The sequence below is a fragment of the Dipteris shenzhenensis genome, chromosome 32 (assembly GCF_047967505.1).
Source record: "Dipteris shenzhenensis isolate YYH24624 ecotype China chromosome 32, Dip_SZ_1.0, whole genome shotgun sequence".
In the NCBI taxonomy this organism is placed as follows: Eukaryota; Viridiplantae; Streptophyta; class Polypodiopsida; order Gleicheniales; family Dipteridaceae; genus Dipteris; species Dipteris shenzhenensis.
The window spans coordinates 13,848,511-13,866,174 of record NC_141627.1 but is presented as its reverse complement, the minus strand read 5'-3'; positions in this window follow the sequence as shown (position 1 = coordinate 13,866,174).

The window sequence follows — 17,664 nt, the reverse complement described above, 5'->3', positions numbered from 1 at the left end:
GTCAGCAAGGTTAGAGTGCATTGGTCCATGGGATACGCACATCGACGATGCATCTACGAATATCTCACCCTTTGTCTCTTTCAGGATAAGGCGGGAATCTAAGGCAAGAGATATCCCAAGCTATCGCATGCTAATAAGTGTCTTTCACTGAGTGTGCCATTGAGTGTCAAAAGTATGTCATTGCTCATTGAGGCACCTTGATTTTTATGAGGAAGAAATCGCTCAGGGAAGAGAGATCATATTATTCAACGCCATTGCTGTGGTGTTTAAGGACTAGACTGCAACATCAAGAGGGATAATGTGGGAGACTCCATTGCCATTTGGAGGAAATCGGCATCCATTCAAGTGTGCACAGGGAGGATCGTTGTACGTCAGGAGGGCTACTTGATTGAAAGGGAGCTACAGTAGCTCTATCAGTCAGCGCCCATCAGCAGCACATTGTTTTTTTTTTCTTTTAAATAAGAAAATACGATTCTATTATATAAAAGGGGGGGTCAGACCCAATAGACCCAGTACAAACAGTGGCCAAAATGAGGGCACATTCCCTGGAGGCCCACGCTCAGAGAGCAGACATACTACCCTGGCGAGGGGGCAAGGGATCAACTAAAGCTGGCTGCAACTGAGCAAGATACCACTAATCAACGAATCCTTCATACCCAACACCTGGGCAAGGTCCAGCAAACAGCCTTCAGCTGCGCTTAAAATCCAAGACTCACAGTAGCCCGGCATCGGGCCATCTCTAACCAAATTGACCAACAGATAGCACACCCAGGATGTAGGGCCAACAAGCTTGGAGAGTCGAAGGGAGTCCTGTTGCATCGCCCAAAAGAGGCAGCTTCCAGTTTGAACCCATTGAGAAGCAAGGCATACGCCCCGACCCACGAACAGCCTTATCAACATGAGACCAAATCACCCTGGAGGAAGGGCATCCCCAAACCAGATGTCTCACACATTCTGCCATTTTAGCACAGAAAGGGCAGGAGGGGTTAACCTACATGTGTTTGACGAGCTTGTCCCTCAAAGGTAACCAGTGATGGATTACTTCCACAGCAAGAATCGAATCTTCCCCACCATACAACCATTCTAAATCTCTTTAAATCTGCATCTCCACCAGCTAGGTGAGCGCCTAGGGCTCCACCTTTCATTGAGATCCTGCATCAAACTCCCAGCCATAACCAACTTCTTATAGATGTTTCTTGAAGTAATCTTGGATAAGGGGGTCTGGCCAACCACCAATGCTTCAAACTGGCACTCTTCATGAGAGTGGTGTTCGTTGGCATTCCTCTGGCAAATTGCATAAGATCTGATGCATAAAAGCTGTTTCCTGGACACACACACACAGAATGTGCAGCGTATATCGCAAATGTGCCACCACTCTCTCCTGTGGATGTCCCAAACCTGCTCCCAATGCCTCACTCCACCATATTGATTCAGCTAAGCTGGCATCACCCCTAATACCACCAGCTCCCTTCCACACACAGCAATCAGCCACAGTCCGCCACGCCTTTACCATGCCTGATATCATTGGAACCTTTGACCTGGAGGGGAAAGTCAGAGAACAGTCTTTGGTACCATGTCAGGTCCTTCCATGTCCCAACACTGGGACTCTTGCCTTTCTCAATGAACCATGCGCTACTTCAGCCCATGAAAAATCCAAGCAGAACAGTTCAGGGAGCCATTTGGCCAGCAGGGAAACATTCTGGGTTGCAACATCAGGGATTCCAATACCACCCTGTTGCTCAGGAGCCTTAAGAGGACACCAGGGAATGTAATGCATGCAACGTTTACCACTGTCTTCCATCCATAAGAAAGCTCTAAAACATTTCTCTATCTCATTCCCATGGGACATTCGAAAGTGCCAAACTGAAGCCAAATATGTGGGGGTGGAGGCAAGTACATGTTTAATGACTAAGACCCATGCATTCCATTCCAAGCTTAAACCATACCAAGCCCTCAACTTAAAATCCGGTCTTTAAACCATTCAAACCTCTGTCCGAGATTAAGACCAAAGCCTATTGGAGCACCCAGATACCGTATGATGACCTCTCTTTGGGATCATTGAACTGGCAGGTCTTTGGCCCACACCGGTTAGCTCCAGCGAAGTCCTCAGGGCATAGAACTTGCTCCAACTGCATTCTGAACCCTAGGCCTAACAGAAACACTTCATCAGATTTCTGAGAACTTCCATTTGACAGGCATCTTCTTGGCACAGAACTATGAGATCATCAGCAAACAACTGTGACACAATCTGATTTCCAGAAGGAAGCTGAACCCCCACCAAGCTCCCAATGCTGGTCAATTGCTTAATCCTATAGATCAAAGGGACTGAGTAAATGGCAAATAGAAGTGGAGCCAGAGGGCAGCTCTGACGTATAGACCAGTTAAGCTTAAACGAAACTACAATCCCACCATTCAAGCAGAGAGCTGCATATGCATGGCCAAACAACGTCCCACCATCCTAGTGAAGGATTCCCCGAAGTCGAGGTAACATAAGACCTCCAGAATGTAATCCTACCATACGCAGTTGTATGCTTTTTCTAGATCTATCCCCAGTAAGATGCATCTCTGACCTAAGGCAAGGGCATGATCCAAAGCCGTATTGACATTCAAAAAATTGTCAAAGAAATTCCTTCCCTTTACAAAACCACTCTACTCCTTGTGCATGTGAAACTGGCCTTCAATAAATGAAATGGCAGTAAAACTAACAAATAATCAGCCAACACTGTTATATCAACAATTCAACAAAAGTATAACTAGCAGATTGGGAGCTAGAGTGCCCCTGCACCGAGACAAAGACACAGATTGGCCCCAAACGTTGGCACCCCTTTCAGTATTTCTTTAATTAAGTGAGAGGCCCAGAATTCCAGTTTACATAAAGGATACATTCTTTCTTGCATTTGGGGCATTCCACCTCCCATTGGGCATCCACATACCCTGCATAGCCTTTACTATTCACTGCTCTCACCACTCCTGGCAGTAGGTCTTCATCCCTAATCCAAGAAGCTTGCACACAGCCCCAGAACTGTCACTAGTAACCACACTTGGCCACATAGTTCCCAATAGCTGTCACTAGTACCCAATTAGCCACCTATCTGCTCAAAGCAAAAAAAGAAAGACACAAGAGCTTTCTCCACTGTTCAGGACTGCCACTACCTATAGTCTCTCACACTATGGGCAACATACATCCTGATACATCAACCTGTTTCCCATAAGTGAACTTCCATCACAACACAGCAAACACTATGGCAGTCACACCTGTACCATCCCTCTCTGGGTTCTAGAGATACTTTCCATCCCAAGCATGAATTCTCGACCCTTGCCTACTCAGCAATGAGGCTGTACCAAAGATGTGCCATCTGCCTAGCAACCAGTGTCTGCCTGTGGCCTATCTCCTAGAGAAACCAAAACCATATTCCCACACGGAACATGTTACGTGCCAAAGCCAGCAAATAAATGCATTTCCCACTCTCAGTAGGCATCAGAATCCCAAACATTAGCCTTGATGGTGGGCCCTGCTCTCACTCCCAGTGGCAATAGGCATCCCAAATACTTGCACGAGACTTACAAACTGTTACTAGCAACCCCTGCGGGGTCACACAACTCCTTTGACTGTCTCAAATGCCCACTAAGCCACTTGCGTGCCCAAGCAATGGGTGAAAGCATAATGATCAGCCTACAATCTCAGAGAAACCTGCACTCGAACTGAAAGCATTCACAATGAACCATTCTGCCAATAAAGTCTCTCCGAGTCAGCTCACCACGAAGGGGTAGGATCATGCGGGAACAACCAGCTTAAAACTGGAGGCATCCAACTAGCTCCAGCAGAAACCACGCTGACAGCTGTCCATGCAACCAAGGCAATCTGCCCGTGCAAAGACTACCCGCACACCCGTACTGTAGCAGTTCGTACAGATCGTTTCCTAGCCGTACAAGAGCATTCCATACACAGCTTATGCACCAGTACGTAGTACTACAGTTAAAAGCATCGGTACATAGCCGTACGTACGGTTCAAACACTCGTTGACCAGCCCGTGCTCTCTTATGCCGACTTTGACCAGCCCAAAGCTCGTGGCCCTGTGAGCAGCGTACGACTTCAACGCCTGTTAGAATCCGTACTCCATTGCTGCAACCTGGAAGATGACATGTGTCGTTCTCCCCCACATGGTCCCCACCTCCTAAACACATGAAATGATGCCATGTGTCCACTTTCTTTTTTTTTGGGTAAGCCATGTATCCACTTTCACCTAAACCCATCCCTAGTTCTTTTTGGCCTTGCAAGGGTCCTATGGGGTTATTAGCACTGCCTTCAAGGAGTGCTCTAGGTACACTTTGGTTAAAAAGTGTCCCACACATTTTGTTGCCACATGGCCCCCTTCTATTTTGGTTCTTTCTCTCTCCCACACACACACTCACACACTTTCTTTTTGGCCTGCCCTCTGGGTAGCCTTAGCAACTATGCAATTTTGGAAAAGCAGAAATTAGGCGTTTCATGAAATTTTTGGAAGTGCATTTTTCCTATTGGCTCTTCTTCATTGGACTTCAATGCAGACTTTAAAGTGGTCGACTTTCTCTCTCTCTCTCTCTCTCTCTCTCTCTCTCTCTCTCTCTCTCTCTCTCTTCCCTTCTTTATCTCCTCAAGTCTTCTTACAAAGGGTCTCCACCTTTTCTCCCACACCCTCCCTTCTCTCTCTCTCTCTCTCTCTCTCTCTCTCTCTCTCTCTCTCTCTCCCTTTATCTCCTCAAGTCTTCCTCCACACCATTTCCAGTGGATTCCTTTTTGTTTACTTTTTTTATCGTGGGCAGGCCTTATGAATGATTGAATATCATTCACCTTGTTTTAAAATCTCTCTCTCTCTCTCTCTCTCACACACACAACACACACACACACACACACACACACACACACACACACACAGAGTTTGCAAATCATTTGAACTTTCCTATACACAGCTTTCGTCACATGTGTTGCAAATTAATTATTTATTCATCTTGACAATTGTTTTCCTTTGACAGAACCAACTTGAAGGTAGTGCTCATGAGTACTTGTACTCGTTGTTTGTTAAGTAGAGCCATTGTTTGGGGAGGTGTTTGTTTGGTCAATTTGACCAAGTCTTAGCGTGGTTTAAGTTAGGTTTAGGGATAGTTTATTGGTTTAAAAGGTGGGTTAGGGTTTTTTAGGGTTTTAGTTTTTGTTGTTTTGTGGAGGTCGTAAGTGATTTTGTCTTGTTTGGAGGTGGCAGTTGAGGCCCCTCCTCTCTCCTCTCTGGTGGACGTGACGGATTCTCCCTATTGTTGCTGCTCTCCTCTCTCCCCAGTGGCTTTCCTCTGTCCTCTCTTGGCTAGGGCTCTTCCTCTCCGGTGGGCTTGACAGAATCTCTCTCCACATGCCACGAATGGCACCCTTCTCTCCTCTCTCAGTTATGAATGGCAGATGCGTCGGCAAGCTAGTGGCTCCTCTCTCTTGGCGTGGCGCTCTTTTCGCCTCTTCTTTGAGCTCGCCCGCTGCTCTTGTCTCCTCTCTGTTGTTTTCCTGATGGCGGCCATGGCATTTCTTTGTGATGGTGTCAACTACGGCTCTGTCGTTTCTGATGGCGGCCATGCCGGTTCTCTGTGATTGCTACTAGCCTACATATTCTCTATTCCGGCATGTTGTCAGTGTGGATCATGCATGCAGATCTGCATTTTAGAGGCGGATCTTTCTTCCACTAGTGAATCCAGAGTAGTTATTCATAATTGCAATTCATTTTGGTCATGCTTGTTTCTTTTCTTGTAGGTATGCAAGCTGTAATTGCGAGGCAAAGTCAAGATGGGTGCATCCTGAAAAAACATAAAAGAGATTTATTTGATTCACCTAATTCTCTTGAAAAGAAGCCAAAGATTGTTTCTGTAAAGGAGGAAAATTCATCGCCCTTCCCATCTGTGGATTCTGTCCCTTTCCTTACCTTGTATGAAGTAGAGAATTGGGTGGAAGAAGAAAACAATGGACCTGTCGTGAATACTATCCTAGTTCCTGACATTGACTTGACCGTGAAGAATGCCATTTTTGATGGAAAGGTTCTTAATAAATATGGTACTTTCATGCTATCAAATGTCAATTATCCTTAGTGCCCAAAGGTGGACCTTGCTGATAGAAAGGTATAGGGTGTATAACTCTACACATAGAGGAACTCTAGTACACTGATTTCATTAGATTTATCAATGTTGGGGATTGCATTTGCGTGACCAATTTCTCAATATGCACAAAGAATCCTAGGAATGATGGAGGCACTACTGAGTTCAGCATAGCCTTCGACCCTTCTACTCGTATTGAGCGTATACTCCCTTTCTTGAAATCTATCCGGAGCAAACAATCTCAGAATACAAGGAGAAATGCAAAAATCTAATTAACAAAGGTGAAGGTAATCGGGTGCCATTAGACACATTAGCAGTCACAATCATCAAACTTGGTGCATCGTACAAGCAACATGATGAGCTCATAGTGGGAGACGGGGAGTATCCCAAAGATCTTATCACGGTAAGCATTTCTCTTTCGTGTCATGATTGAAAACCTTTTACTAATGCACCTAGCATAATGAATGAATTATTGATTGAGTTGGATTCTATAACCATACTTGCAGCTTACTTTTTGGACCAATAGGCGTGCAGACTACATCAAAGTAGCAGAGAGGTTTAAGGTCTTTGGTGAAGCGCAATTTGTTCTTCACAATGTTGGTTGCAAGAAGAACACGCAACCCATTGCATTGAACATGTTGGACATTACTATCCTTGCACCAATAAAAGATCCAAATCTGACAATTTTTCTTCAGAGAGTATTCAGCACGCACATACAACATACTGGCTATGGGAATCAAGTCCCAACTTAAATTAGTTACTACAACATAGTGTTTCCAAATTGCAACTTCTTTTCCAATACTTAATTTATTGACTAATTTGGTTTTCATACAAGTTCTTGGAACACTATCTGTGACAGGTGTCAATGTTGCTTTGTATGAGTCTGCATGCTCTCTTTGTAAAGAGAACAAAATCTCCATGGAACGTGAAAAAGTGATTTGCTTGGCATGTAACAAAATAGATTCACTTATAAAAATCTCAAAAATCAAGGCTCTTGTAAGAAGCATAGAGAGAGCTACAGTTGAAGTTATCTTGAAAGACAACATTGTGGACAAGGTATTGCAACTGCCTCGTCCCTTTGTGGACCTCCTTCAAGACAACCTACACTTACTCAAGTCTTATATTTTCAACAAGAAAGTTGAAGGCCGCTTCTTAATCAATATGTTCGGACACAAGCTACAACTAATGCTCTCACTTATCTTGAAAGACTCCACAATACTAGGAAATGTTGTTAATTACTTCTCCATAACTAAATTCCAGAGTAGAGGAAGCCAACACGAACATGGAATTTATGGGTGAAGAACACACCAACATACAATTCTAATAACAATGAAGAATTAATAAATTTCATAAATGAACACATCACATGCGATAAGAAATTCTTTAATGACAACATAAAAGAAATATAAACACATCAACATACAACAACATGCACGAAGAAAGGGAAAAAGAATTGTAGATTTAACTATCAAAAACCACCCTTAAATGAGACAATGATCCTCACACCTATGGCTAATACAAATAGAGGCAAATATTAACACCTATACAAAAAAATACAAGATGAAATTCTGAAATTGGAACCAAACACATCAACTTCATTCAACGAATGGTTGGAGCATTTGCACATAGACTTGTAATCATATATTCTTTCTCTACAATTAAACACTACAAAAACAACTTTGTTTCTGAAACGTGACCCAAAAGACATATTCACTAATGTGTTCAACAAAAAAGTAAGATGCCTATGGCAATCAAACATGGACATACAATTCATTATGGATCCCTATGCAGCAACATCCTATTGCACATCATGACTAAAATGGACAACACAATAACACAAACATTGAGAGACACAATTAGATCATGCATGCAACAAAGCTCATCAACACAAGAACACATGCGAAAAATGGAAAACGCATTCCTTCATTCATAACTGAGTGCACAACTTGCTTCATTCATTACTTTATCTTTGCCTTTGCATAGATCCACACGAGATTTCCAATTCATCAACACAAATGAAAAACAAAAAAGAGCTTTCTTACTAAAACGAAAGGACAAACTTCAAAAGCTTCCCAACAAGTCAACAGACATATTGTATGAGTCAATAATTGACAAATATTTAAGACGATCTCACATGGACAACATATGTTTGGCAACATTCACAGCAGAGTACAACCACACACAACACACCTACAAAAAAAGAAAGCAAAGATAATAGGGTTTGTGAAGTTTAATAAATTCAAGGACCCAGACAATTACTACCGAGAACAATGCCTACTATACTACGCTTTCAAGACAATGAGAACCAAGAATTGCTAATACATGGAAACTAGCAAACATCATACTATACAAACATACAAACTATTGAACAAAATAGAGAGAAATATTATTATCAATACAATGAAACCATAGAAGAAGAGAAAATCACACATGACACAACACAAAATGAAGATAGTGATAGCAACCCATACATTATACAAAATGAAAGTAACAAACAATACTATGACATTGGATTGGACATACCTAAATTGCAAAAGCAAACAAGGACATACCATTTTGTAATAAGCATAAAATAACAAATTTTACTAGACAACACTGAATACTTCAAAAAGCTTCACTCTTTGAACAAAGAGCAGAGAGCACTATTTGATGATATCATGCTACATAAAAGGTTGCACCCTTCTGTAAAATTAAATTTGTTCCTCACAGGAGGGGTAGGAAATGGAAAAAATAATTGCTCCTTCTGCTAGTGCAAGGACTACTCCGCTACTACAACCAAACCATACCAGAAATCAACCTCGACTTACCAAAATTTTTGATGCTTGCATATACAGGAAAATCAGCACGCAACATCAATGACAACACAATACACTCTGTGTTGCATTTGCCTACACATACAAAACACCTTACTTCTCTTCCTAGAGAAAAATTGGACACGCTAAGCTTGCTATATGAACAAGTACAACTCAATGTTTTTTACGAGACTTCCTTAGTGGGAAAGAGAACTATGGACTTTGTAGACCTAAGAATGAGGACATTGAAACGCAACCACTCATAATATTTTGGCAACATCGATGTGATCACTTGCGGAGACTTTTACCAAGCAAAGCCCGTCAAAGACTCTTGGGTTTTCAAAAAGAACGATGACAACCTCCAATCTATGGCGAGTACTTACTGGCACACAAAACCACGATGCTATGAACTAAAAAATACAATGAGACAAAGTAACAATAATTTCATAAATGCTTTAAACTCCTTCAGAAATTGCACACACACAAGCTCAGGTTGATTACATTAACCAAAATTGCTTGCGTCCAATACTAGTGGATCACACCTTCCCACACCTATGCTACACAAATTCTGAAACAAATAGGCATAATAAGAAGGTATTGGAACTATCTTGCAGGAAAAAGCACATTTTCAAAGTGATTCATCACTTCTCCGAGTCATTATGCAGCAAACCAAAATTGCTAGAAGATCTTAAAGTTATAAATGGACTACATACAACAATAGAAATAAAAGAGGGCATGCTAATTGAACTTTGCTCCGGTAATATCAACCAACAAGACAGACTTGTAAATGGGACAGATGGAATTTTCATGACATCATCCAATTACAATGGAAAAGAAATAGTATGGATATTGCTTCCGCTTCAAGACATTGGGTTTCAAACTAGAAAAGAAAATCAACAAGCATACACCACATCACAATGGACACCTATATTTAGAGTAACAAAAGAAGTTCAAATAGACCCTTGAAAAAAAATAATTCTCACATGTGAACAATTTCCAATACAACCAGTAGCAGTAAGAACAATCCACAGAGCTCAATGACTAACAATCAAGAAAGTAGTTTTCTCCCCAAAAGGAGTACATGCACATGGGTTGGCATACACAGCTTTATCTGGGGTTAGAGAAATAGAAAACATGTACTTGTTAGAGTCGTTAACAATGATGTCAAAAGAGAAATGGAGTGCCTCACCAACCATGCATCTTACAAAATAATATTGCAAACACGCTTGCAAGATTCAAACAATAACACTATCCTCGTTCAATCTTTGAACACAAGATTCCTACCAAAATATGAGGAAGATCTAAAAGCAACAACACATCTAATGAATTCTGATGTCATTTGCTTACAAGAAACAAGAACAAAAAACCCAAACAAACTCATCGATTCAGAATTCCAAACAATCAGCAACTATTCACACTTAGGATCATGCACACTCGTTCGTAAAGAAATAAAAATTGCAAGCCAAGACAATTACAATGAAAAAGGGATAGAAATTACAAGGATCAAAATTCAAACAATAACGAATACATACACAATCATCAATGTGTACAGACCCTCATCCACAAAATACAACTTATTCATAGCCTACCTTCAAAGAATACTAGCTAACACAACAAATACACAATCTAACACCATTTTGTTAGGAGATTTCAACATTGACATGTTGAAACAAACACCCCAAGCAACAAACCTTCAAAATATGATGCACAACTTAAACTTCAAATTACAATTTAAAGAACTAACAGCTACTTATGGATCGCAATTAGATCACATATGGGCCAACAATAACAATCCAAACATAAAAGCAAGGACGTCATTCGCATATTGGAGTGACCACTCAATCACATACATATACACATAACTATCACTAAGCACGGCCTTAGTGGTTTGCCACCTTGTTTTGTTAGCACATGGTTGGGATGAGAAATATCCATGGGACCACCTTATCCCATTCCCATCCTATATCTTCCCATGTGATAAGCCCCTCAGCTAGCCCATCTTCCCATGTGATAAGCCGCTAGCTAGCCCATTGTGTGTTGTGGGTCAATTTGACCGGGTTTAAAGGTGTGGTTATAAATTTTTTAGGTATTCTTATTCGTGATTATTTAGGGTCGAGGTGTGTTTCGTTTTGAACGCTGCGAGGGTTGCGGCTTTCATCTCGGCGGGTCAAGCCTGGGGCGATTTTTGTCGGTGGGCGGCTGTGCTGTGGCGTGTTGCTTCTCTACTGTGGTAGGCTGCGAGAGGCTGGACTCGGATGCCTCTGTTGTTGGGGTGTGGGCGTCGCGATAAGCGCTTCCAGATTGCTGGACGCGGGATGGAGGACCATATCTCCGTAGGCACCTTCTTTAGGAAGTAGGCTTTGTGATCAATGAAGAGGGCAACCATTCTTGGCTTACATCTCTTCATTGCATCGCAGATTGATGTAGGTGCCAGACAGATTTCTATCTTTTCAGACATGATTTGGTGATGCATTCTCTGCATGCTTGATTCGGTGGTTATATAAGGAGATCTTCGTGGGTATTCTGCGACCTGCGAGTCATTGTGATGGTCGTGTATGCATTGTGATTCGTGTTGCTCGGTTCGGGATTCAAAGATGGCTGATGCTGAAGGTTGTGGGTGCTTCAGCGTTTGGTGACTTGTGTTTGTGATGCGTGTGTGGCCGTGGAGTTGCGAGATCAATTCTTTGTTCTGCTCTATTTTGATGGTTTGCTGGTACGATGCATGCAAGCATTATGGAGACGTGGGTTCATTTTGCTGAGTCACATTCGGGATTAAGATCCGGATGCAGGCGGTGTAATTCAATCGATTTTGAGCTACTCTCTGTTCTGAAACAGTGTGTCGGATTTTGTTGAGAGAGCGGACTCTGGGTTAGAAGGGATAAAGAGAAAGGGTCTTATCGTTGGTTTTTTTTTTTTGTTGTGTTCGAGGGTCTGCTGTGCGTCTGATGAGGCAATGAGGGAGGCGACTGAGAAACAACAGCAAGGTTGTGTGTGCGCGTCTGTCCCAGACTTCTACGAGAGGGAGCGGTGAGGCTCACCGATCATCTGTGAGGGGTTTGGGTGGAACTCCGTGTGTGCGTGAGCTATTTTGGGGTTTTCCCTTGAAGGAGTGGGGAAACATCTACGCAGCCGTGTGATTTCTGTGTGGTTTGAATTGGGGGGGGGGTGTGTGTGTGTGTGAGCTATTTGCGGGGTTTGCCCTTCAAGGAGTCGGGAGATCTCTGCAGCCGTGTGGTTTGTGTGTGGAATTTTATGATAGTTAGATTTGCAGTAAGATAGCGGTCTGTTGCGATGGTTTTGGTTAGTATGTGCTGTTGGGTTTTTCATGCATTTTCTGTGTCTACTCGTGTGATAGTCGGATGTGTAGTTACATAGTGATTTCTTGCTTTTCTGTTGCACAGTTGTGGTTCGTATTTCGTGTTTGATTCTCTGATGGCTTGTTGATTGTCTTGCATTGTTTAAAGTTGAATGATTTGCGTGTATTTTGTGTGATTATAGGTATGTGATCGTGTTGATTAGAGTGGCATATAGGTTTAATATCCCCCACATTGTAATTATTCTAAAGAAAATCCAACCGAGACCCGATTTACCATAAATTGTTGCACCTTTTGAAAAGATGAATGATAGATGAACATGGATTTTGATGAGTAAATTCAAACCTGAACCGGACATGAGAACACTATATTATGGACTGTTATTGTTTTTGTCAACATGACAACTTTATAAGAATTTGATGAGATAAAAAAGAACATGGTTTGTGGATACGTTGCATATACTGCAAGCCCCCACATTTTATATGCAAATTGCCAACAATTTCTCTCCAAATGAACCTTTGATATATGCCTCTTTTGCCTCCATTCTGAAATAGTGAAAAATAGGAACTGAAAGAACCAAAGCATGAAGAATACGAGTTAACATAGATCCATTTTTTGGGGAATTTTCTATTGAACACCCTGTAGCCAAAGAAGAAATGATCATAATAACGAACATATTTCTTAGTAGGCTCAACCACTTTGCTTCTAATATTTTGTTCATTTGCAAGCCGTCTGATTTGCAATGGTTTATACATAGTGCCACGAAACTCTAATACACAACATTTTCATGGAACAGATGTTACTCAACAAAAGAGAGAACTTTCTTGCCACCAGTAACATCTCTCCTTTGAGTGTTCATGTTGCTAGCCCTTCTCTTATAGGTGGGGTTGCATCCCTTCGATCCTGTTTACCACCCCCTGTTGTGAAACCACCTGTGACCACGAAGGCATCTCCTAAGAGGAAGCTTTTTGAAACGAACTCTTGTGATGAGAAAGGCTAAAGTAGTTGCGGTAAAGAGGACTACCCCCCTTGTGTAGAGAACATCAATGTGCCTGCCTTGCATGAAGCGCACAATTGGTGTGGGCTGGAAATAGAGCCAGCAGTCAAAGTCTTGTAAGTTTTTGAGATTGAGCTTACAATTTTTATTTTTTATTTTTAATAAAAGGGGGGAGGTCATGCCCTAGGGAGGAAGACCTAGATACAAAACCAAAACAAAAGATGGCCCAGCTAAAGGGCGACCGCCCAAGGCCTACACTGCCACGCAGTTCCTCGAAACCAAGAGTCCTTCCTCATAAGTAGGACCCCACAGTATGAGACAATCCTTTTCAATTCATCTACAATCATCGAATCTCTGACACCCATCGGAATCTAACGGCGGAAAATCAAGGTATTATGGGAGTACCAGATCGCCAAGCATACACACGTTCTGATATGCACCCAGCTGCAAGCTAAGGTCGATGGTAACTTAGCTCTGTCCACCAACACTAACTTCCAATTAAGCTTGAATGTCTGCCAAAGCCTTGCAAGTCTGACTGCCTTCTCCACCTGTTTCCAAACCTGCCTAATAGTGCAGCATTCCTAGAACAGGTGTTTAACTGTTTCCCTTGCCAGCCCACACACACCACACATTGGATTGATTGCCATCCATTTTGACAACCTACCTCTAAGTGGGAGCCAACAATTAAGAATTTTCCACAACAAAAAGATTGCTTCCCTGGCAGGGAAGACTTCCAAATGGCTTTGAATCGTTCTTTCCACCACGCCTCGCCTCGACGCAAATTCCATTTTCTATTCAAAACTTCTCTTAATTCGCCCTTGCAAAGTAACTGAATGTAGACCACCTTGGCTGTGAGTTTGTTGAGCTCGGTTCTCCCAATCATCCAGCACTTCTCCATAGCAAAGAGGGAAAGGGATTGACAACCACCATTGCGGCACTACAGTAACAATTCGGGACAGAAACGACGTGTCAACCTCGGATAACCTGAATTCACAACGAACTTGAAGGATCGGCTTCCAAAAGGCCACCTTACAGTCCCAAAGCTGGACCCAGTACCTCAGGCCCTTTTTGTGAAGCGATCTTGCTCTCAGCAAGTCCAAGGATGCTAACGGTTTTAGATTTGTCGTTACAGTGCCTCCCCACCAAATATGCTCTAACAGACTTGCATCCCCTCGCAACCCAGTACTCCTCTCCACTCTAACATGCTAATACATTGTTTCCACGTGCTTATCAAGCCCGAAATCACTTCTGACCCTGATAATTTCAGTGGAAAATACGAAACAACCTTATCATACCAAGATAGGCCTGGCCATTGACCTGTTTTCATTCCTCCACTTTTATCTACAAAAAATCTAGCTACTTCAACCCACAGTATCGAGCCATTGAGGTATTTGACCAGCCACTTGGCCAAGAGAGTAGTGTTTCTCAACCCTATGTCAGGGAGTGCCAGGCCTCCCTGAAGCTTAGGACGTTTGATCTCATCCCAAGGAACATAGTGGCATTTCCGTGAATTACTATCCTTTGCCCTTAGAAAAGATCTGAATAATCGCTCAACCTACTTCCAATGTGAATCTTTGAAGTTCCACACTGAAGCAATATAGGTAGTAGCAGCAGATAAAATGTGATTAATCACTAGAATCCTGGCATTCCATCCCATTTTCAGGCATGCCAGCCAGCTAATTTTTGAAGCAGCTGCTCCTTGAACCATAAAAATCTCTGTTTCAAAGATATTCCAAGTCCCAGGGGTGCACCTAAATACCGCACAATCTCCCCTCTGGGAACCCACTCTACTGGGAAACTAGCCGCCCAATCCAATAAGGCATCCAAACTTGCCCTGATGGCAAAAGTTTTTGAGAGACTACAAACAGACCCCGAAGCATCACAATAATCTTGAATAGCCTGAAAAAGGACATCTACATTCCTTTTGGATTCTTGTACAAAGACCACCAGATCATCATCGAACATTTGCAATCAGAAATGTCTCCCTGAGGGGAGGGATACTCCCTGCAAATCCCCATTAATCATTTTATCCTTTAATAATCCAATCAATGGCATCGGCAAATAATAGTGGAGCAAGTGGGCATCCTTGTCTCACCGACCTGCAAAGATCAAAGGTCCCAACCACTCCACCATTTAGACACAGGCAGGCTGAGGCATTAGCAAAAAGTGATTACACCATTCTTATGAAGCACTCCCCAAATCCTAGATGCTCCAAAACAGCATAGATAAATTCCCAAGCAATGCAATCATATGCCTTGTCAAGGTCTAGCCCAAACAAAATAGGCCTTTGCCCAGTGGTGCAAGCAAAATCAAGGATAGAAGAAACATTCAAAATATTTTCCATTATCTCCCTTCCCTTGATGAACCCGTTTTGTTCTTTATCCACTATTCGCATGCACAGGTTTTGAACTTTTATCGCCAATGTTTTGGCTATCACTTTATAAGAGATGTTCAGCATTGTAATGGGCCTCCAATCACCCACCCTCAATCTTGACTGCTTCTTAGGAAAGAGTTTGAGCAATCCTGTATTCACATCAGCTGACAGTGCGCCCCTCGCAATTGCTTCATTAGCCATGTTCACCAAATAAAATTTTAACAACTGCCAGAAATGCAAATAAAACTCCACAGTGAAACCATCTGGACCAGGAGATTGATCTTTTTTCATTTGACTAAGAGCCTCCCAAAATTCATCCATAGCAAAAGGCCTAGAGATTCTACTACTTTCCTCTACCGACAGCTTAGTCTTGATCGGTTTTAAGGCTTTATTAATAGCGTGCCTCCAGGTTTCATTGGTAATCGTAGGCTTTCCGACCACAACAGCTAGTTCTGCTTTAAACACCTCAGCCATTTTCCAAAACTCTGTGACAATATTGCCCTTGTCATCCTGAACCTTGTCAATGTTCTCACGTACATGTTTTCTTTTGACGAGCATTTTAGACGGACAATCACTATTAACTAGAAAAGAATTCGAGGCATGATGCTAGACGCGAGGCATGGCGACGCTCGAGGGCCATAGAGGAAAAGGGAACATGAGGGAAGAAGCATTAACATAGGTGGGGATTAAGAGGGGTGGGAATGAAGGGAGGGACTATGCCACAAGGGAGAAGGGAGAGGGGGAAGAGGAGCATGTACATGATGGGAGGTGGAATGTAGAGATGGAGACATCAAGGGAGGAGGGTCATGCTTTATTTGAAAGGAAAGATGGGGTGAAGAAATCAAAGTACTAGCTAGGTGGCTTTACAAGAATGAGCGTGTTCCATCAAGGAATAGCCCCCTCCTTTTATGGCCAAGAGAGGGGGTCTCTCCCAATAAATGCATCCTCCCACATGCATGGTGTGTGTGGAAGCGTCTCCCATGTGGGCTAGGCGGTTACGCACACTCAATCGTGTGCAACAACCCTTTGCCTCATTTTTCCACATACATCAACCCCCATATCCCAAGTCTAAGATACTTCCTTGGTCTCTTCCTAGTTTTATAATATGTTCAAACATCTAGGAGGACAAGTGGAGGGTTGGCACAAGGAATCTTGCCACCTCATCCTACTTTCCCATTATTTAACTTGCATTCTTCGACTTTCTACACCGCCCCCCACATGGGCCTATCCTACATGGAGGGAATAATCCAATATAATATCCATCTCCACCTATTTTATATTACTTCTCCCATGGTCCTTGGGCCATATCTCACTAAATGCAGGCATGGGACTGCCTAGGTGGAGGGGTGGTACATGGAGGACCCATGCCACCTTATCATTTTATATTATTACCACCATGGATTATGTACAACACACCTTATGGGTCCTCTTACGTGGAAGGGTGGCACATGGTCATGCCCTGCCACCTCAACCTTGGGCCTTATGCACACCATATTTTATTATACTATTGCCACACATACAAGCCCACACACATATTTATGCCTTTTACTTTGGCCAAATTTATCCGTAACATCACCCACCTGTAACCAAAACTGCCTACTCAGAATCCGAGCTCTTTCAGCCTTTTCTAGTTCTACTTTCTTTAAGGCATCTTCACAATCAAGCACCAAAGATACTAGAAAGGGATCTCTCGATGTTAACACAAGAGCACTGTCAAGGCATTCCATCATTCTGTTAAGCTGCCTCTCCTCCTCCCGTGACTTCAACCTATCCCGTTTTAGCCAATCTTTCGCCAGCACATGAATAGCCCGAACCCCTGCATCCCATTTCAAACAAGGGTCTAGAAATCCAACAGTACTGCTCCTCCAAGCCTCTATAATCTTACTATTGAAACCTTTATCCCGAAGCATACGGTTGTCAAATTTGAATGGGACATCAAATGGATGACCCACCGAAAGGGGAACCGAAAATGACCATGCGACAGGAGAGTGATCGGACACACTCGGACATCTAATGTAACCTCCTTTCATGGGTGCCTTCAACCACCATCCTTCATGTGAACAATAAAACCTATCT